We start from the raw sequence: 21,926 nt of genomic DNA, 5'->3' as shown, positions 1-21,926 counted from the left end.
TTACGGCGCTTGCTCAATAAAATCACGGTGTAAAAAAAAAATAATAATTATTTTGTTTTTGTGTCGCCATATTCTAAGAGCCAGAATTTTTTATTTTTCCATCAAGAACGCCGTGTGAGGGCTTGTTTTTGCGGAACAAACTATAGTTCTTATTGGTAACATTTTTGGGTACATGCGACTTTTTGATCCCTATTTATTAACTTTTTTGGGAGCAGAAGTGACTAAAAATAGCGATTATAGTATTGTTTTTTTATGGTGGTCACATTGAGGGATAAATGAAATTATATTTTATAGTTCAGGCCGTTACGGACGCGGCTATAACAATTATGCATTGTTTATATTTTTCTAATAATAAAGGACTTTATGAGAGAAAAAGGGCGATTTTTTTATTTTATTACTTTGAACTTTTGTACATTTTCTTTTTCTATTTAGTCGTTGTTATAATACCCTGCAATACTTATGTATTGCAGGGTATTATACCTGTCAGTTTCACACTGACAGGGGGCATATTACGTCATGCCTCGCCTCTGGCAGGACCTAATTGCCTTCCGTAGATGGCAGACCGGAGGCCTTTGTTAGGGCTCCGGTTGCCATAGCAGCCATTGGCACCCCGCAATCACGCCTCGTGGTGCCGATGTGGTTATAAGAACTTAAATGCGGCGGTCACTTAAGGGGTTAATCGGCGGGGATCACCGCTGTGATCTGACCTGATGTTTTCCCCAGTACTAAGGCTGCCTGTACTGGGAGATGCCGGGCTGCGGGGAGTGCCTGTGCGCTCTGTTAGGAGCACACGCAGATTAATGGGCTGAGGGCACAAGGACCAGTGAGGCAGCCCATTAATCTACGTAGGGTGGTCGGGAAGGGGTTAAACAGGTTTTAATATCCACAAAATAACACATATTACTGATGAGCTATTAAAGGGTAACTAAACTTTCAGAAAACTTCTGACATGTCATAGACCGTTTTTACAGACCTAACTCAGAAAGCAAGAAATGCAGAAAAAAAAAAAGAAAAATGAAACCTCACAGTCATAATTTTATTTTGCAGATGAAAACCCGTTCGTGTGGATAAAGCCATAATCCCATAGTGTCCAAGAAGAAATTGTGAGTAACTATACTCATAGTGGTCAGTAGGTGGCAGCATTTATACATGGAAAACAATTAGGAAATAGTTTCTGTGTAAGAAAATCTGATTGTGTTATTGTATAATGTAGAGAATGTCTCTCTGAAGTTTGATTGTTCTCCCGTACATGGGGTATTAGGGGGTCTAATTTGCACCTAGAATCATTAGCATGCTGTTGTGTTAATGAGACGTCCATACAATAGACGTTAATTCCAGGAAAGGATCAATGTGAATGATTGCTGGGGGTGCAGTGCAGCTGAATATGACAGAACTGTACAGAGGATGGTATTATGCTAAAGTTTGCAGGATTCATAGCTCGCTTAAAAATCACTCCGGTCAAGTGGCGCGCTGGTGATTTCATTTTTTAAAGGCAACCTAATGGGATTTCTTTAGTAGCAGCTAATTTTTTTTTATCCTCCAAAGAGTGACATGAAAATGTGGATAACAAGTCAGTCCTACTACAGAAAGTCTGTGTGCAGCCCCAGTCACAACTGAATACATTGCAGCCTCAATCTCTTGTACTGGGGATCTCTCCAGTAGGGGGCAGTATGAGCTCTGTAATAAGAACCTTGTACTGGGGATCTCTCCAGTAGGGGGCAGTATGATCTCTGTAATAAGAACCTTGTACTGGTGATCTCTCCAGTAGGGGGCAGTATGACCTCTGTAATAAGAACCTTGTACTGGGGATCTCTCCAGTAGGGGGCAGTATGAGCTCTGTAATAAGAACCTTGTACTGGGGATCTCTCCAGTAGGGGGCAGTATGATCTCTGTAATAAGCACCTGTCTGCACACAGTAATCAACCTCTTGTAGTTACAGTAACCAGCGGTACTATTCATTTAAAGGGAAATTAGGCCACAATATGGGAATTCTTATATTCTATATTTACATCGGCAACTGAAGTGCAAAAAAGCGGTCCAGGAAATCCTTTGTGCCAACAGCTATTGTGCTACGCAATAGGTCACTAAAATATTATTTTTTTTCTAGGGAATAAGGATTTTGTAAGTAATATAGTAATTCATTGTTATAATTTATTTTACGGTCATGTAATTATAGCATTTCTGTGTTGTTTGTGGTTTTGTAATGTTTATTGTGTTTATCTTATGTTTTTGGTTGTGTTGCTTATTTATATTATTGTATTATTGTGACACATTAAATTTCCTCTTTGGGATTAGTTACCTAATCTAATCTTGATGATGCACACTCAGGATTAGCAGCCAGGAGCCGGCAGGACCTAATCACCTTCTGTAGATGGCAGACCGTAGGACTTCGTTGGGCCTCCAGTTGCCATAACAACCACCGGCACCCCACAATCGCGCCGCGTGGTGCCGATGTTGTAACAACTTAAATGTGACGGTCACTATTGACCGCTGCATTTAAGGGGTTCATCTGTGTGGATCACCGCTGTGAACCGACCCGATGTTTTCCCCCAGTACTAAGGCTGCCTGTACTGGGAGATGCCGGGCTGCGGGGAGTGCCTGTGCGCTCTGTTATGAGCACACGCAGATTAACGGGCTGCAGGCACAAGGACCAGTGCTGCAGCCCGTGAATCTACGTAGGGTGGTCGGGAAGGGGTTAAACAGGTTTTAAAATCCACAAAATAACACATATTACTGATGAGCTATTAAAGGGTAACTAAACTTTCAGAAAACTTCTGACATGTCATAGTGGCAAAAGCGCTCGGGTGGGCGCTGAGCCATTTAGTCTCTGATTGGCTTTTCTCGGAAAGCCAATGTAACTGTGTACGGGTTCCTAGACTTTTTATTGAAAAGCTGATCAGAAAAGAAGCAGCTCAGCGCTCATCCGAGCACCTCTGCCGCTTCAGTTTCATGCCTCTTGATGTAATACACTGTGTGATCCCTCTAAAAATACTGAAATTACTTGATTTACACTAAATACTTTACATATTCTGAACTAATCTGCTGTTACATCATGTCTTGTACTCAAGTCACATCCAGAGCTGCATTTACAGTTAAACGGACCTTGGGCCTTGGTATAGTCTATATCATGAAACGTCTATTTAATCTCACAAGACACAAATAATGACTTGAAGGGGAACTTCACTGAAAACGATCTTCTAATAAGTCACAGATATATGGGGGAAGTCTGGTCTCGGACACCAATGGCTCTATATAGCGATGAAACCCCTTCTGCGTTACTGAAAATCTGAAACCACGATCTAAGCTGAAGTCTAAACAAATCTCCATAAAACATTCTGTCACAGTTCAGTAGCGGTCCCTGAGAAGTGCTTCATATATTTATTCTGGAAACCAGTGGTGGTCTGAAATCCCAAACTTCAATAATGGAACTTTTAGCCTTTTGAACGCATCAATATGAGGAGATTTAAACGAAATGATATATACTAAATGTTCTGGGTCCTACAGATATAGTGAGAAAAGATGAAGGCGTCATTGTCCAGTTGTATTGTCCCGGGAGAAATACAATAAGGAACGACTCAGACAATTTATTGCCCTGTAGAAGGTTATATTATATCAGCCAAGGTCACCAAGAAGTCACCGTACACTATAACACAGAATAATACAGATACTGAGAATTACACCCAGTATACAGGACAGGAGGAGCGGGTGTGTGCTGTCTGTGTGTTGGAGGAAGCTCTTTCCGGGTGTCGGCTCTTTCCTCTCCAGGGAGAGAGTTTGCTGCTGGGGATGAGAGGAAGTTCTTCCCAGCCAAGTGCTTCTCAGCCTCCTGTTACCCGGTCTAGGCCGGCGGGTAGCGGGAGCGTTCAGCAACCGGCCGAAGTTGTGGGGGTGAGAAGATCTAGTCGGGGTCACAGCGATGTGGCCCCGATCCTGCCCCCGCCTGAAACCAGGACAGAAAGCCAGGAAAGCCGCAAGGTTCCTGGTGTTGCAGCCAGCAGGAGCGCTCCTGGAGATGTGCAGCAGAGCATGCATGATGGTGTGGAGGCAGATTGGGGTGAACTACGTGCCACGGAGTCAACAACCACCTTTAGCTCCCGTGTTGCGGAGTGCCTCCGTGGGTATGAGGACGCCGGGAAGGCCATTCGGAAGCTCCAGGAGGAGCTGAAAGCAGCCCGGGTTCGGTCGCACGTCACTTCTGGAGCAAAGAGGTTGGTAGTAATGGCGACTATCAGGGATCTCAAATCTGAGGTGGGTGCCCTGAAAGAAAAACGGAGATTTATTTTGGAGAATAGTGGACCTTTCAAGGAGAAACTCCTTAATGATGATCGGTTCCGGGCAATGAAGGGTGTCTGTGACCCTGGAAAGCAGACGGATGATGAGGGTGAGGAGGAGGAAATGTGTCCGGGTGCGTCTGGTCAGCGGAGTACGTGCAGCGAGCTGCCTGCAGAGCAAGTGGCTTTACCCATGGACTCCAGCTCAGCTGGTGAGGGGGACACCTGTGACCAGGACATCAGCAGCAGCAATTCAGGTGGGAGGCTGATGGCGGAAATACGGCAGCTCCAGTCTCCGGTGAGCCTGCAGCATTTTTCTTTTGGCGCGGACTTGGGTCCAGAGGAGAAAGTTAATGCCAAGCGCACAGCAAAGCGCAAAGCCCGGCGGCGACTAAAATCCAGAAAGGCTGGAAAAATCGTGGAGGAGGTCAGTTTTAAGTTTGTTCCCCACCCAGTGCTACCCCAGCTGGCCGCAGGGTCAGCTCGCTGCACAAGCCCCGTGATCCAGCCTAGCCCGGGCCCTGAAGTGGGTCCGGTGCAGGAAAGCGGGGAGATTAATGATGGCGTGATAATGGAGGCTGATGTCCCTGCTTGTCGTAGTAGCGGTGGCGTTTTTGGTGGCGTTTTTAAGGCGTCAATAGCGCCAGATAATGTTGGTGGCCCAGCGTTGGGTGCAGAACAAAGCTCTGGTGCTCAGGTTTCCTCCTCAGTAATGGGGGGCGGCTCGACACCAGAGCTGGCAGCGAATATTCCAGTGTCCCTGGAACCCGTTGGTGCTACTGAGCGGCGGCAGCATGAAGGGGCTGCTGGGACTGACGGCACGGTTGAATGTCCCCCCAAGCTTGCGGTCATTGGGTCCGGTGGCGCAGTCACTAGTATTCCTATGGTGGCTGCGTCACATGAATCCCCAGCCCGGGAGCCAGCTTTTCCAGGGGTGAGGGCGAGTCTGGGCATTGCTGGCTCTAAGAAGGAAGGATTGTCTCAAGTAAATAAATGTCACGCTAATGAGGTTGAGGGGAAACCTGATGACACCGAGGCGATAACATCCGGCCCAGAAATACTTTTTACTGCTGGTCCAGAGGGTGAGGGTATGAATGGTGCCGGTACAAGTGCTGCTAATAATGGTGGGGGTATGAATGGTGCCGGTACAAGTGCTGTTAATAATGGTGAGGGTATGAATGGTGCAGGTACGAGTGATATTGATAATGGTCCCTCTCCTGTGTCTGGGGCCGGGGTGAGTGGTGGGAATGTTACTGCCAGGGGTATGAGGTCTAGTGAGGCCGGTCCATCTGCCCCCCCAGGGGTGACTACTCGCAGTTATGCCAGTGTCACTGCTGGGGCCTCTTCCTCATCTTCAGGCTCTGGGGACGGTATTTTACAGCGGCGCCTCCTGGAGGCCCTTAAAAAGGGTGAGAGAACAATAATGGTAGAGGGCCGAGCGGTTGATCTGTCCTTCTGGATAGACAGGCATGGCCTGACTGCTTTCCGAGAAGAAAGGGAAGGGGAAACTGTGTGGACCCTTCCGACAGCCGGGCCTGGGGGGGCTCGTAGGAATGTTGTTCGTCTTCGCTGGAGAGGCAATGATACGTGCCCACCTAGGGCAAAAATAGTTGAGCTTCTCTTGAAGATGAATTTCAGGGCGATCGACATCTTTGCCCTGATACATCCCTATGGCACCCCAGTATTTGACATCAGCTTTGTTCGGCCGGAGGGCCTGGAGCTCTTTTGGTCAAATTATGAGCTGGTGAAGAATGAGCCCGGCTGGCGAGACTTCGCTGTACAAGCGTTGTCTCGTCAGAGCGAAATCAAGAAGGTGACCGTCCTAACTTGCAATGAGTGTCTTTCTTGTATGGACATTATGACCTGGCTCAGCAGGTATGGGGAGGTAACGGAGGTCCCCAAAAAAAACAGGGATGAATTTGGCATCTGGTCAGGGGCCTGGACCTTTATGGTTAAATTAAAGCGTTCAGGAAGTACTGTCACCCACATCCCTTCCTCAGCCTTTTTAGGAAGGGACCGAATCCTGGCCTTTTACCAGGGGCAGCCGAAGCTCTGCCACAGGTGTGGTGACCCCACGCACTTCAGTGCCCACTGCAGAGTGCAGAAGTGTGCGTTGTGCGGGGGGATAGGTCATCTTGCCACATCCTGTGGGGATATTCGGTGTCACCTGTGTGGGGATCTAGGTCACCCATTCAGTCGCTGCCCTCGTTCCTTTGCCAACGCCATGGCGGGCCCAGCGGGAGAAAGCCGAGAGGTTGCTCCTGCCGTGGTTGGCACTGGTGGAGGTGAAGGGGCTGAGGGGCCAGGGAAGAAAGGCAAGTCACCCTCCAAGTTAAGGCGATTGGAGAACCGTCGAAGGAGTAGGGAGCTCGGGGAGCCCCTGGCAACTGGGGTAACCCTTGGCCCTGCTCCGGGGGCAAGTGTCATTGCTACTGAGGCCCTGGGGGAACAGGACTTGAATGAAGAGGTCAGGAGGTTGGAGAGGGAGGAGGAAGCCGCTTCTTCATGTTCCTCGCTATATGAAAGTATGGATGAGGACAGTAGACGGTGGCTAGATGAAAAGCGCAAGCAGGGTGCTAAAAAGAAAAAAAAGGGAGATAAGAAATCTTCTCCTCCCCTGGTCCAGGTGCCTAAGGAAAGCCCAACCGACTCACCTCTTGTTGTTCTCTCAAACCGCTTTCAAACCCTCAAGGACATCTCCTCTTCAGATGAGGAGTGTGGGGGCGAGGATGTGGCGAAGGTGACGAGGGGGTCTGTGGGGGGCGTCCAGCTTCTTGCCTCAGGGCATGCGGAACCCTCAGGGAGAAGCGCTGTCCCGGAGCCTGGAGGTGAGGTTGATAGTGGTGCTGGCGGGGAGGTGGAGGAAGGGAGGGATATGGACACATCAGCATCCCTCAAAAGGGCCCTCGGCTCTTCATCAGACAGTGATAAAAACCAGGGGAAGGGCAAGGGGAAGGGGAAAAAGGTCATCTAATTCAATCACCCAGGATGGCGGCACCCACCCCGTTGACGCTGGCATCTATTAATGTCGCCAGCATTAAATCTGACAAGGCTAGATTTGCGGCCTTTGATTTTCTCGGCCGAATTGAGGCCGACATTTTATTTTTGCAAGAGACCAGGCTGACAGACTTGGCAGCCATACATAAAGCGAAAAAGGAGTGGAGGCGTGGACCATCTTATTGGTCTCTTGCGGCCGAGCCGGGTAGCGGGGTGGCGGTTCTTTTCACCGCATCGGTAGAATGCAGACGGGTTATTGAATTAGAAATGGGGAGGTGCCTGATCTTGGATGTCCTCATGAAGGGACAGGAGCTCAGGCTCATTAACATCTATGGTCCCCAAACCAGCTGGGACCGGAAAAGTCTCTTTATGAGGATCAAGCCCTATCTTTTTACGAGTCGGCAGGTGGTCTTTGGAGGGGACTTCAATGCTGCCACGAGGTCCCAAGATAGGGGAGGTTCCAGAGACAGGCTGACTTATGACTGTGTGGCCCTAAATAGGATAGCTAGTGAGGCTCGCCTGGTGGATGTCCACATCCGGCACACCCCAGGCCACGCGGGATTCACCTTTTATCGAGGTAGTTGTAGGTCTAGAATAGATAGGTTTTATTTAAAGGAGGATGCCATCTCTTCGGCAGTGTCCGTCGTTGAGGTGGAGTTCTCCGACCACTGTTTAATTTTATTTTCTCTGAATGTTGCAGAGACCCCCCGGATGGGAAGAGGCTTTTGGAGGCTCAATTCGTCTCTCTTGGAAGAAGCGGAGATAAGACGGTCCTTTGAGGATTTCTTTCAGAGCCAGGTACCATTACTGGATCTTTGTAGCAGTAAGTCGGAGTGGTGGGAGATGTTCAAAAAAAGGGTGGCGAGTTTCTTCCGCCAGCTCTCGAGCCTCAGGAGCCTGGACAGGTACCGCCTGTATCAGGGCCTGAGGAGGAAACTCGAGCATCTTGTCTCGACTGGAGGTGACCGCGAGGACATCTCCAGAGTGAAATCTTTGCTTAAGAGTTGCCAGTATGATAGACACGCATCTTTAGTTTTTGAGAGGGATTTTGGGAAGTACCGCTCGCCCGACCCCTACAAGAACTGCAAGATGTCAGTAAATAGTAAAGTGGTTTCAGGACTGATGGACAGTACAGGATCCCTGAAAAGGTCCAGATCAGGGATCTTGGAGGTCGTCCGATCCTTTTACTCGCACCTCTTGGGAAAGATGGATCTTGATCGGGATGCGATGTCGGCTTTCCTGGCTGAAACTGTCCCCGAACCAGGAGTAGACCCCTCTCTTGGTGCCTTGGCAGAGGCGATCAGGGAAGAGGAAGTGAGACTGGCGATTGAAGGGCTTGCCCTCAAGAAGTCGCCGGGTCCAGATGGCTTAACGTCTGAATTTTACAAGACCTTTAAGGAGATTTTAGTTCCCCTGTTGACTGAGGTGTTGAATGAGTGTCTTTCCTCGGGCACTTTGCCGAAGTCAATGAGGAGGTCGGCCCTGATCATCCTGTCAAAGGGTAAAGACCCATCGCACATTGAGAATTGGCGTCCCATAGCGCTACTCAATGTGGACAGAAAGGTTCTGGCAAAGGTGCTGTTTAATCGGCTGGTGAAATTTGCACCCCGGCTCCTTTCGGGGGCTCAGCATTGCTCTGTTCCAGGCCGCAGCACGTTTAGCGCTGTACTCGGTGTCCGAGAGGCAGTGGAGCAGAGTAGGGCGGGCCGTTGGAAGGGGTACTTGCTGTCCTTGGATCAGGCAAAAGCGTTTGATCGGGTTGATCACGAGTATCTCTGGTCGGTCCTTCTGAGGTATGGTCTGCCGGGGGGGTTTGTTGATTGGCTTAAGATCTTGTATGCAGGGGCAGAGAGTTTTCCGCTTGTGAACGGTTGGATTGGCCGCTCTTTTGAGGTTGGGTCTGGGGTTCGCCAGGGTTGCCCGCTGAGCCCGCTTTTATACGTGTTCGCGATTGACCCCTTCCTTAGGAGGGTAGATCGTGGACCGTTGGTGGGAGTCAGCATGGACTTGGCAGCCTCGGAAGCCACTCTGAGAGTGGTGGCGTATGCGGATGACGTCACCGTCTTTGTGTCCTCGAGAGGGGAGGCAGAGTGGGTGATGTCTGAAGTTGACCGCTACTCGGAGGCATCCGGGTCCATGATCAACCAGGATAAGTGTAAGAGTCTCTGGCTGGGAGGGGGAGATCCTACCTTTGATCTCTCGGACACTCTTCCAGGGCCTCAGGAGTTTGTAAAAATTCTCGGCATCGAATTTGGCCAGGGGGATTACCCCAAACAAAATTGGGACAGCAGGCTAAAGATCGCCGCTCAGAAGGTCGACCAGTGGAAGGGTTGGTCTTTGACCCTCAGAGAAAGGGTCAACTTGATCAAAACTTACCTGCTCCCTTTGTTAATCTATTTGGGCAGTGTCTGCATCTTGCCAGAACCTCTCTGGACTCGGGTCTACAGCTTGTTCTTCCAGATGTTATGGGGGAATAAGCTGAACCTAGTCAAGAGGGAGGTGACATACCGTACGAGGAGACTAGGGGGGTTGTGTATGGTCAACCCTGTGGTATTCCTGGTTAATACCTTTGTAAAGATCAACATGTCAAACCTCTGGCAAGAGAGGGCTCCTCCGTGGGTAGTCTCCTGCAGGGGGTGGTTTCGGCCTTTCTTCCAGGAATGGGAGACAGGAGGGCAAGTGAAGGACCTTCGCACGCCGCATGGGCATCTTCCGGCTTACGCTACCGTGGTTCTGAAAACAATTCGCCGGTGGGGTCTGGGGATGTGGGAGATCAGGACTCTGTCAAGGAGGCTCCTTGACAACAGGGTTCTGTTGACCCATTTCCAGAAGCCCCTGGCGCTCAGGGACTGCCCAAGTCGGGATCTGGAGGTTGGTTTGAGGGTTTTAAATTCTAGTAGGATCCCTTTAAAGTTTTGGGACTTGGCTTGGCGTTGCTTCCATGGGAAACTGTATGTGAGGGACAACTTGAAACACAGGAACCCTGAGGAAAGGGGTTGTCCCCGGGAGGAGTGTGGCGGCGTGCTGGAAAGCATGGAGCACTTCCTGCTTCATTGTCCCCTCAATACAGGGGTCTACAGCAGGGTGGGTGCCTCCATTGGTTGGCCTGGTCTGACCGGTCTCTCCTATGCGGAATGGGCCTATGGAACATTCAGACACCTGGGTGGTCGAGATCGGGGCACTTTATTCTTAGTCAGCTTAGCGGTCAGGTACGGCACGTGGAACGCACGGTGTTTTGTATCAACCAGACAAAAAACCCTCCCGGAGGAAGAGGTGGTGAGGAACATTCTCGGTGACCTGGGGAAGGTTCGTTCTTTGGAGTTCGAGAGACTGGGCACGAGTAGGGCCTCCATGCTTTGGAGGGGTTTCTCCTTCAGCGTGCCCTAGTCTAGTCGTCTCTATTCCTGGTGGGGGGCTAATGCTGTCACTGTAGCTTTTTGTTTTCTGTATAGTTGATGATGGATATAGGGCTTGCAGGTACCGAACCAGGGCCTTGTGGGTAGGATTTGTTAAGGATGTGTTATGTGTTATGTCAGGTAATGTATGCCATTGTACAGGCCGAGTCTTTACTTACTATATCTTGTAGAGTGTAGTATTTTTGTATAGATGTGAGGGGGTTAGGTGTTAGGTGGGGAGGGGGGAAAGGGGGGGAGGGGTGGTACAAATAATAAGAAAAAGCCGGGCCCGATCAAAGAGACATTGAAGGATGGACGATGGTGTCGGTCGGAGCTTAAAGGTACGGACTTTGGACTAGACATTGGTCTTGAATTGGGTATAATGTATATATTATATATATATATGTATGTTCAGTATTGCTTTGTATATATTGTATATATTGGTTACTAATTGGTATTCATATTGCGGATTTGTGGTTAAGAAAAAGGGTGGAGGGAAAAAAAAAAAAAAATGTAAAAATGTAAAAAAAAAAAAAAAAAAAATCAAAATTATAAAAAAAAAGGAAAAAAATGAAAAAAAAAAAAAAGGGGGGGTTATTTGCCAATTAGGCACATCTTCTGTTTTCTCATGTAGGAATTTCTCATTTTCCTTGGTTAATATAATTTGATGGGCACATGGACCGGTTAGGGTCAGTTTTTGGTTTTATTGTGGTTTAACAATTTTATTTATTTTTTAGACTGTTACTGATTTTGTTCCTTTTGAGGCGTCTGGATTGATTTGTGACTATGAGTTTTGTGTATTTGTATTTATACTGATGGGAGTGACGTGTGGATGATGTGAGTTATAATACTACAGAAGACTGAGTGCTGGTAGGAATGTGATCTGGACCAGAGAGGAGGCGGCCGAGATTGATAATGTGTTTATAACTTGTTCATTTTGTGTTGGTTTTTGACCCGTGTATTGTATGTGCGGATTTATGGCATGTGTATGTTTGTTAACATTTATTAAAAAAGATGAGAAGTGGTACTATGCAGTATATATATACAGAATAATACAGATACTGAGAATTACACCCAGTATACAGGACAGGAGAAGTGGTGCTGTGCAGTGTCCATATATACAGAATAATACAGATACTGAGAATTACACCCAGTATACAGGACAGGAGAAGTGGTACTGTGCAGTGTCTATATATACAGAATAATACAGATACTGAGAATTACACCCTGTATACAGGACAGGAGAAGTGGTACTGTGCAGTGTATATATACAGAATAATACAGATACTGAGAATTACACCCTGTATACAGGACAGGAGAAGTGGTACTGTGCAGTGTATATATACAGAATAATACAGATACTGAGAATTACACCCAGTATACAGGACAGGAGAAGTGGTACTGTGCAGTGTCTATATATACAGAATAATACAGATACTGAGAATTACACCCAGTATACAGGACAGGAGAAGTGGTACTGTGCAGTGTATATATATACAGAATAATACAGATACTGAGAATTACACCCAGTATACAGGACAGGAGAAGTGGTACTGTGCAGTGTCCATATATACAGAATAATACAGATACTGAGAATTACACCCAGTATACAGGACAGGAGAAGTGGTACTGTGCAGTGTCCATATATACAGAATACTACAGATACTGAGAATTACACCCAGTATACAGGACAGGAGAAGTGATACTGTGCAGTGTCCATAAATAGAAAATAGATACAGGTAATAAGCATTACAACTAGCATAGATACTAAAAGCAGTCGTACTGTGCAGTGCACTCAATTAAATCACAACGCCTGGCAGTATTTCAGGGTAGAGATCCACCTCTAGGCTGCTTACATGATAAACTCATCAGATCAAGACAGAAGAGGCCACATGTACTGGTCAATCTCTTTAGTTCGCCTTGACCCCAGATGCATCCGCCCGGCAGGGAGTAATTAGCCTGACCATGAGAAGATCTGTAGGATTAATGCTGGGAAAATTATTGATGAAGATATGAGGGAGTCAAAGACCTTGGATAATGCCTGGAGGTGTAAAGACTTGTAGCCCGCTCTTGTGCTTTCATTTCTATGGACTTGGATGAATGGGACTCCAGGCAGCAAAAAAACAGCTGTGGGCATCACATTCATCTCTGCACCCAAATAATACATGATAAACCCCCCCCCCAAGTGGAATTACAACTAAAACTGTAGGACACTTTTCATAGATGCCTGTCAAGTCCCTTTTAGATTCTATGATTGGCTGATCCTGGGGCTCTTGGTAATGGGGGATCAGCTGCTGCTTGATGCATTAAACAGGGCCCAGTGAAATGAATTGGCAGACAGCTATGTAATGCACGTCACTGTAAGGGTATATTCACACGCAGCTGAAATGTGTAGGTTCATCTCTGACAGATCCACTTGCATATCAGGGAAATGAACATATAGCAATTCCCTAATTGACTCGTACTAATGGAATCACCATCTTCATGAACAAGGGCGTTTCAATAATACAAATAGGCATCGGCGGGGTCCCAAAAACTATCTTGTGCGTCTGTCAGCAGAATTTAGAAGTCTGTATTATGTATATGACGCTGCATCTTCTCAGAAGGAAGACTTGACACATAAGACCCATTTACACACAAACACTCTTTCGTCGATCACGGTCAATGTCACTTTAACAGAAGTGACCATAACACGGCATTATTCCCTGCTCGATCACAAGGCCTATTCACAATTCAGCCATTTACTGGATAATACGTCGGGACGCTGGAGTGGCTGCAGGATTTGTGGGTAATCTCTGTTGTCAGCTCAGCCCGTCACACTCACTTATGTCTTTCATTATTGGGGGTGGTGAATTGCGGGGCATTCCAGAACTATCAAGATCCTGCGCTCATTCTTCAGCCTCATGTCAAGTAATTGTGATTATCTCAACAAGGAGTTCTGGCCGCGTTGCTGGCGTGTTGTAGAGCCGGCCTGCTATCGGCACAGCGGCCATGAAGATAATTTACTGTTATCAGGGACCAATCATGCATCAAAGAGAAGTCAGGGTAGGATTAATCCAACACATTAGGCCTTTGACAGTGCGAGATACTGTATATCCCAGACTGGAGGTCTCTGCTCCCCGTTAAGTGGAATCCAGCAACGCTTCCCTATCAGATGTGTACAACATGGAAATATGGAAGCGGCGTGAGCAGCGAGCTCGGATGGAACGAAGCCGGAAATTCACATAAAGAGTGGCTGCGACGCCGCGCATGAAATGAGTCATATTTTACCTGTGGCCCTAGATGCTACTTCAACACCACAAACACACAATAAATAAGCAACGTCTTATTAAACTGCACGGTTATAGGAGGACCCTGATATTGACATCATTCTCAGAAATGCATCTAAGACCTGTGTGGCCCCTGGATAGGAATGGCAATGTATGTGAAATATGGAGATTTACAGAAGTCCCACTCCAGAAGACACTTGCACAACTTTTCCAATTTAATTCTATCAAAATGCAATTCAAGGTGATGTCTAGAAAAAATATTATCACATGCAAGATTGTATTCACCTCTCGCTAGCCGGACACGTCAGACAACAGGGAACAATAAATGTTATTCTTCTGCATTGCAAATAGAGAGGAGGCAGAGTGCAAGTAGTGTAGACGGCGATCCTATAGAGAGCAAGGCGAGTAATAATGGCAGCGAGTCTGAATCCTGCTTCTTTAGTGTTATTGACACGGCATGTTTGAGCCTCTGGGGCCTCACTGACGACAGCAGCTATAATATATATATACACGCACACGAACACGCACACGCACACACACACACCTATAGAATGACATAGTGAATTATGTTTAATTATGAAGTCCACATTGTGTAATGTTGGAATTAAACACAAGGTCAAGCAAATACTCACAGGTTAATGTCCAAGGCATCTGAAAAACGGTCTCGTTACAAAGATAAATTTGTACATTTTAACCCCTTTTGGACACTTGTATTGTAACATTATCTAATACCCACCCATCAGATGACATCACACTGACCTGTTCTTGTATACCCATCACACCCTGCATCCTGGTGCTCGCTGCTCCCTTTCTTATGATGTTAGCTCAGCCTGCAGTGCTGTAGATAATGAGAGGTCAGAGGCGACGTCTGGTTGCGCGGTCATATGAAATGATGTTTTCTGCTGTAAAATTAAAAGACACAATAAGAATTTAGAGGATGTCAATTAATCAATACAACCACCCATACATACATTTAGGGTGTATTCACACAGTGCGGTTTTGCCGCGTGACCAAAAAGTGCACAGAAAAAAATGAAAACCGCAGCAAATTACAGTAAAAATTAATGCTTTTTTGCAGTGCAGTTTTCGGCAAAAGACTCAGCAAAACCGCAGTGTGTGAATACACCCTTATGGTGACTCATATTAATATAGTTCAACTAGGCAGATATAATGGCACACACCACCTCTACACCAGCTGCCGCTCTGTGCCTGCTCATCTCATCCATTCTGGAAAACCGTGTATATGGTCAATGGTGCAATAAAGTTGTAGTCCAACTCAGAATAACTTTTAGTGTATTGTAAACAAAAGATTTTCATCACACGTTAAAAAAAACACCACAGGTGCAGGTCTTGTTACAATATACCAGGTTAAGTTCACACGCGGCAGATTTATTGCAGGAATTGCAATCGAAAATCTGCTCCATATGTCTAAATGGGGTTGGTTATGCAGCACGTGCAAACCCCATTCAAGGGAACAGTTGTCAACACCACATGTGAACATATTCTTGAAACAAACCCTGCAGCTGTGTGATATGGATATGATAAGGACACGTTATCAGCCTCTGGATGTAAACATTAATGTTTCCATTCACTACCAGCAAGCAGAGATCTAAAAAATGGTGAGGAATTGAAACACAAAGTCTATTAGGAAGTTGCAGAGTTTTACATTATAAAATAGAATACCCTTATAATGAACATGATAAACAGTCAATGGAAATCATAAGAGAAAAGTACAAAGCAGATTGCATTAAAGCAGAGTCCTATGGAAGGTGGGCCCCTGCGCAGGACCCCCCATGCCACAGGCGCTGCTCGTGGTTTGTCCAGGGTGAGGACAGGGGACATGAGTGGACACCAGCCCTACACTATGGTTTCTGCTATGAGGTTCTTCCTTTATCACTTGGACACATAAGTACAAGCAGTCCGGTGACCTTATACTAAACACTATAGAAAATCAATGACATTTTATTTTCCAAAATTTGTTTTAGGTAAATTCATTTTGACAAATGCAGAAAACCGCAGGCAGCGGCGGTCGCTCATTCTCTGAAGTTTGCAGTCAGTCGGGGGCTTTGATGTCTCACCTCTGCTGTGACAAGGTTCATGTCGCATTTTCCACACTACTTAACGTCACGCTAATGAGTGGGAGTCAATGCGTGTTTAAATAGTGTACAGACAATGGAGAAGGTGATCGTTACTTCCTGTGATAATTAAACCAGAGCTCTTTGGCAGATCTCCATCACATTCCCTGTGTGCAGAGCGGCTTCTCGTCCTTACCACTTATGGAAACTGAAATACAGTAAATTCCAGCACTTTCAGGGGGAGGGAACCAGCAATAAGCAGGGTAAAAACAATGTAACCTGCTCAAGACTAAGCGTGTCGTGTATCTGAGGACCCTCATTCTCCTGATAGGTTGGGGTTCCAGAGGTGGGACCACCAGCAGATATTTATGACATAACGCGCCATAATGTCTGTAGTGAGAAAACCCATTTAGAAAAAAAATGGCAGCAGGAGATTTTCTGATAACATTTTATTTTGCGCTCCTGGTCTTCCTGAGGGTTATCACCCTTAGGCCCTGTTCACACAGAGTTTTTTTTGCTGCTGATCTTGACGCGGAAAGCGCATCGGAATCAGCGCCAAAAACCGCCCCTATTGATTTGAAAAAAAAAAAAAAGCGACATGCTCTTTCTTCCCGCGGTTCCGTCTCTCACCTCCTATACCATTGCGCTATATGATTTGTAGATGTTGCGCTATATTCAGACACTGTTTTATTTGCTTGTTATGAACCCCCCCTTTTTGTTATTTTATTATTTCTGTACTGGCTAAGATTGTTGGCCTGCGTGCCTATAATACATTTCTACTTGTTTGAATGATTATAATTCAATAAAAACAAATTTGAGAAATCAATGGGAGGCGAAGAGAGCGTTACTCGCTGCGTTTTGTGTCCACGGTGCTCCATGGCCGTGGCCGAAAAACTGCAGAATTTTGAGGCAGAATATTTCTGCCTGCAAAATACTCCGTGTGCACAGGGACTTAAATGTCAGTTTTATACACTTACTATGATCATATGATCCAGAACCATTGACGCCAGATTAAAGGAATCGTCATTAGTTAGGGAGTATTTACACGAGTCTCTATTTTATCGTGGTAAAAACCGCCATTGTTTTCTTGGGATTAAAAATGCAAAAAAATAAAACTAGTCATAGGAATTCAGATGATCGCCCAGTGATGGAAGCTGCCAATGGTCGGGGACCATCATCGACTTGCTTGGTGTGGGACTGTTCACACCTGCTTGTTGAGAACACGTCACCTGGAATCTCACAGCATTCAGCTATCAAAGAACAGGAAAAAAAGATCTCAGGAACAAATGTGACGTGGCCGGTGACCAGCGAGCCCTGCACTATTTCTCACATGTGTAGAAACCTCCATTAGCACCTAGAATATTTTTTTTGTGTGCTGAATTATGGCAAAAAACGCACCATTTTGCGGTAATCGCGACATTAAATGCCGATTTGATGGAATGTGGATATCAGGATGTGCACAAGGACACGGCGTACAAATCAAGGACCCGCTGATCCATCTCACCCCCTGGCTTCAGCTAGCCACATACTTGAAGTTTTAGTTGGCTGATCCGTTTGGTTTCCACTCGATCATCTGACCAAAGTATATGGGGATTTCTGTCTTATGGAAAACAAGGATTTGAAAGGTTGTTTTTGTGAGCAGTCTGATTTTTTGCTTCCACTGGAGATAAGCGTCACAAGATCTGTCGCATCTACTGAAATAACGCATTCACTCTTTATGACGGCGGAGTTGGTGGTGACAGCAAATAGACAAATCAACATTTGCCAAGTTCTATCTAATAACATTGCTCGGCTTTGAGTGGAGTTTACACGATTACGATTCTGCTAAGATTTGACTTGAGGTACAATTATTGAGGATTTCAAATGTTTGAACGAGCGCTCAGGTCCGCCAGACATTAGAGTTTTAGGACGATTTACACCATTTCCTGCAGGTAACTTTTTGTGACACTCAAGTCCGTGACAGATGACGCCTAAAGTCAGGTATCTGTAGGAAAGTTCATCTGTCGTGTTGGATTTTTTCCAGTTGTTGACGGTGCAGTCTTGTAAAAGTCGATCATGCCAAACGTCAGATCTGACAGCATCCCAGACCACAGATCACGGCAGAGATCAACAAGCGATAGGCTGTAATAACTTAGGCCACATGCACACGACCGTAGCCATGTGCACGGCCGTCATTTACCCGAGTGTCACCCGCGAGCCGCCCGCAAATCGCGGGCCGTGCACATGGCCGCGTGCATTATTTGCTATGAGCCTGGACCGCAGAACACGGCCGTAATAAGACATGTCCATTCTTTCTGCGGTCCGGTCTCCTGGGCCATTCACGGACCGTGGAAACCACTGTCGTGTGCGTGGCCCCATAGAAATTAATGGGGCCGCAATTCTCCGGTGGATTTTTGGTGGAATTGCGGCCACAAAAGCACGTTCGTGTGCATGGGGCCTTAAAGGGTTGTCGTCCAAAAAAAAACAATCTTCACAGACTCAGGCCCCATGCACACGACTGTGCCCGCAATCACGGCCCGCGATTGCGGGCACGGCTGGCCGCTGACTGACAGCCGCATTTTCGGGCCGTGCTCCCATACAAAGTATGGGAGCACGGCCTGCAAAATGCAAAAGAACGAACATGTTCCATAATTTCCAGAACATTTCCACGGCACGGACACCCTTCCGTAGTGCTATGGAAAGGTGTCCGCGTTCAATGAAAGTGAATGTGTCGATTTTTGCGGACCGCAATTGCGGTCCGCAAAAACTGAGGTTTTTTACGGTCGTGTCCATGCACACGACCGTATCCGCAAATTCTGACCGTAAATACGGTTCAGTATTGCTTTATAGTCATCAGCAAATCATCAGTAACGTACCCATTTCTGATGAATGGTATCCGCAAATACGGTCCGTAGTGCATCCGTATATACGGATCCGCAAAAAAAGGCCTGGTTAATGGGAAATCCCCTTTGTGTCGCTTAGCAGCACTTCTGTATTTGCGGATGGCTATCCGTATTTGCAGACGTACCTCCGTAGCCATCCGCAATTTTGGCTTCCGCATAGACTTCTATGGAGGAGTCCGTGCCGCAATTGCGGGACCAAGAACGGACATGCTCCATAATCCCTGGCACAGTTCTGCGGCATGGACGCTTATCCGTAGCGATACGGATAGGTGTCCCGTTCAATGGAAGTGAATGGGTCCGTTTTTGCGGACCGCAATTGCAGTCTACAAAAACGGAGGTTTTTTACGGTCTTGTGCATGGGGCCTGACAAGTGACACAGAAAATGGCCGTCTGAAGACACTAATGTATGGCCGGCTATAGACACCGCAATATTCAGTCCCATGAAAACTAGCTTTTTTACAATATGGTTCACTGTCTGACTTTAAGGCCTCATGCACACGACCATAGCCATGTGCACGGCCGTGATATTCGGGTCGGCCAGCAGCGGAGTGTCACCCACGAGCCGCCTGCAAATCGCGGGCCGTGCACATGGCCGCGTCCATTATTTTCAATGAGCCCAGACCGCAGACCACGGTCGTATTAAGGCTTGCCCGTTCTTTCTGCGGTCCGGGCTCCTGGGCCATGCACGGACCGGGGAAACCACTGTCGTGTGCGTGGCCCCATAGGAATGAATGGGGCCGCAATTCTCCTGTGAATTTTCAAGGGAATTGCGGCCGCAAAAAAAAGGTTCGTGTGCATGGGGCCTAAGAGTCCACATATTACTATGCTGGCGACTGGAAGAGACTCCACACAGTCATCCCCACAACAGGCCCGTCTGACAACACAAGTTTTCTCCATTAATTTCCACTGAAAAATCATTCTTTTTAGTTTTGGGCATGAATCACAGAAATGGCAGCGCCAGAGCCGCTTCTGCAGACCGTCTCCAATATAAACAATTTCTGTTCTGCAAACTTTGCCATTTTCCTACATAAATCATTGCACAGCAAATTTCATGATTCCTTGGTTAGTGGAGAAAAAAATTGCAAGCTTCTCCCACCCCATAGGGAATAAGACTTTTCTATAATTAATCCTTGAGGGGAGGAGGGATCACATGCGACTTCCACTTATCTAAAGTATTTCCCACATGTTTGTCTTTTCTAGGATTTTGCTGTAAGGTCCAGATCACACAGTTGTTTGGCGCTTATTTTAACACGGAATCCACGTTGGAATCGGCAACAAGAAACGCCCCAAATAGCCCCTCCCCCCCATTGATTTAAATTAGGGGGGATTCACACGAGCGTGTATTCGGTCCGTGCGGGCCGCGTGGTTTTCATGCGGCACGCACAGACCAATACAAGTCTATGGGGCAGTACAGACAGTCCGTGCTTTTTGGGCAACGCTTGTCCGCTGCGCAAAAAGCGCGACATGCTCAATATCTCCGCGTATTTCGCGCATCACGCACCCATTGAAGTCAATGGGTGCGTGAAAACCACGCAGGTCGCACGGAAGCACTTCCGTGCGAACCGACTGTTTCGCGCACCAGCTGTCAAAAGGATGAATGTAAACAGAAAAGCACCACGTGCTTTTCTGTTTCCAAACATCCAAACGGAGTGTCCTTGAGATGAGCGAACCCGGACAACCGAACCAAACTTCACCGGACAACCGAACCAAACTTCACCGGGTTCGGCCGAACTAGTTTTGGCCGAACCCGGCAAAAAAATTTCCGGTACGCGACGTCAGGAGACAGTCACTGTCCAGGGTGCTGAAAGAGTTAAACTGGTTCAGCACCCTGGACAGTGACTTCCAATCCCAATATACATGAACGTGTAAAAAAAAAACACGAAGTTCTGACTTACCGATAACTCCCGGCTTCTTCCTCCAGTCTGACCTCCCGGGATGACAATTCAGTCCAAGTGACAGCTCCAGCCAATCACAGGCCAAGCACAGGCTGCAGCGGTCACATGGACTGCCGCGTCATCCAGGGAGGTGGGGCCCGATGTCAAGAGAGGCGCGTCACCAAGGACGCATCACCAAGGCAACGGCCGGGAAGTTCTCGGTAAGTACAAACTTTTTCTTTTTTTTTAACAGGTTTCTCGATATTGTGATCGGCATTCACTGTCGAGAGTGCTGAAAGAGTTAACTGCCGATCAGTTAACTCTTTCAGCACCCTGGACAGTGACTGACGTCGACTAGACTCATCTCTATGATGGCGGCTGCGCGAAAATCACGCAGCCGCGCATCATACACGGATGACACACGCAGCTGTCAAGTGGTTTTTGCGCACGCAAAACGCCGCGTTTTTTGCGCACGCAAAAACGCAACGTTCGTCTGAATCAGCCCTTAGAGGCAGAGGCATTTTTCTTTCCTGGGGTGGCTTTTAGACCGCTCGCGGAAAAAAAAGCGGCATGTTCCTACTACGAGTGGTTTCTGCCTCTGACTGCCCCTTTTATTCAATGGGAGGCATAAAAAAACAATGGCGCCCTTTTTGAGTGTTTTTCTGACGGTTTTTGCATTAGCTTCAACAGGTTAAAAAATGGAAAAAAAAACGGAGGAAAAAAGCTTTTTTCTGCTTGTTAAAAAACTTGAGTGTCGTTGCTAAAAGCAGAACTAGGATACGTCTCTGGAGCTACTCACTGAAGTAAATGGGGGCAACCTACCACCTGACTACAACCTGTAGGGTTAGAAAACACTGTGCAGTTAATTAGCACAACGTCTGACCAGGATTTAAGATTCATGTTAAAGGTCTCGTCCCGTCTGGACAACTACTCCCAAAACCAATGTTGTCCTGGCATTGCCGTGACTCTGGCTGGGGGGGATACAGGGACCGCTTTCCTGGGAGCAGAATTGTAGTATTAGGCCGTGCTCACACATGGTGTATTTATTGTGCATTTGGATGGTAACATCGAATGAATGGTCAACTACAGAATACAGGGTTGTGCCACGTCCGATAGAGCAGGAACCTCTCATTGAACTAATAAGAGTAGTGGACTTTCCTCTAG

General features: G+C 47.0%; 1 protein-coding gene across 4 annotated transcripts in view; it reads right to left on the bottom strand.

Annotated features, from left to right (window-relative positions):
* Positions 1-21,926, bottom strand: part of EGFL7 (EGF like domain multiple 7) — a 143,443-nt gene that overhangs the window by 82,072 nt on the left and 39,445 nt on the right. For all 4 annotated transcript variants that reach the window (XM_075834623.1, XM_075834625.1, XM_075834624.1 and 1 more), the window contains one exon: positions 14,692-14,834. The gene's annotated coding sequence lies outside the window, so the exon portion shown is untranslated. The remainder of the gene's footprint in view (positions 1-14,691; positions 14,835-21,926) is intronic.

This window comes from Rhinoderma darwinii, chromosome 8, assembly GCF_050947455.1.
Source record: "Rhinoderma darwinii isolate aRhiDar2 chromosome 8, aRhiDar2.hap1, whole genome shotgun sequence".
NCBI classification, from domain to species: domain Eukaryota; kingdom Metazoa; phylum Chordata; class Amphibia; order Anura; family Rhinodermatidae; genus Rhinoderma; species Rhinoderma darwinii.
The sequence above is the reverse complement of the archived record's forward strand: the minus strand, read 5'-3'. Positions and strand labels throughout refer to the sequence as shown.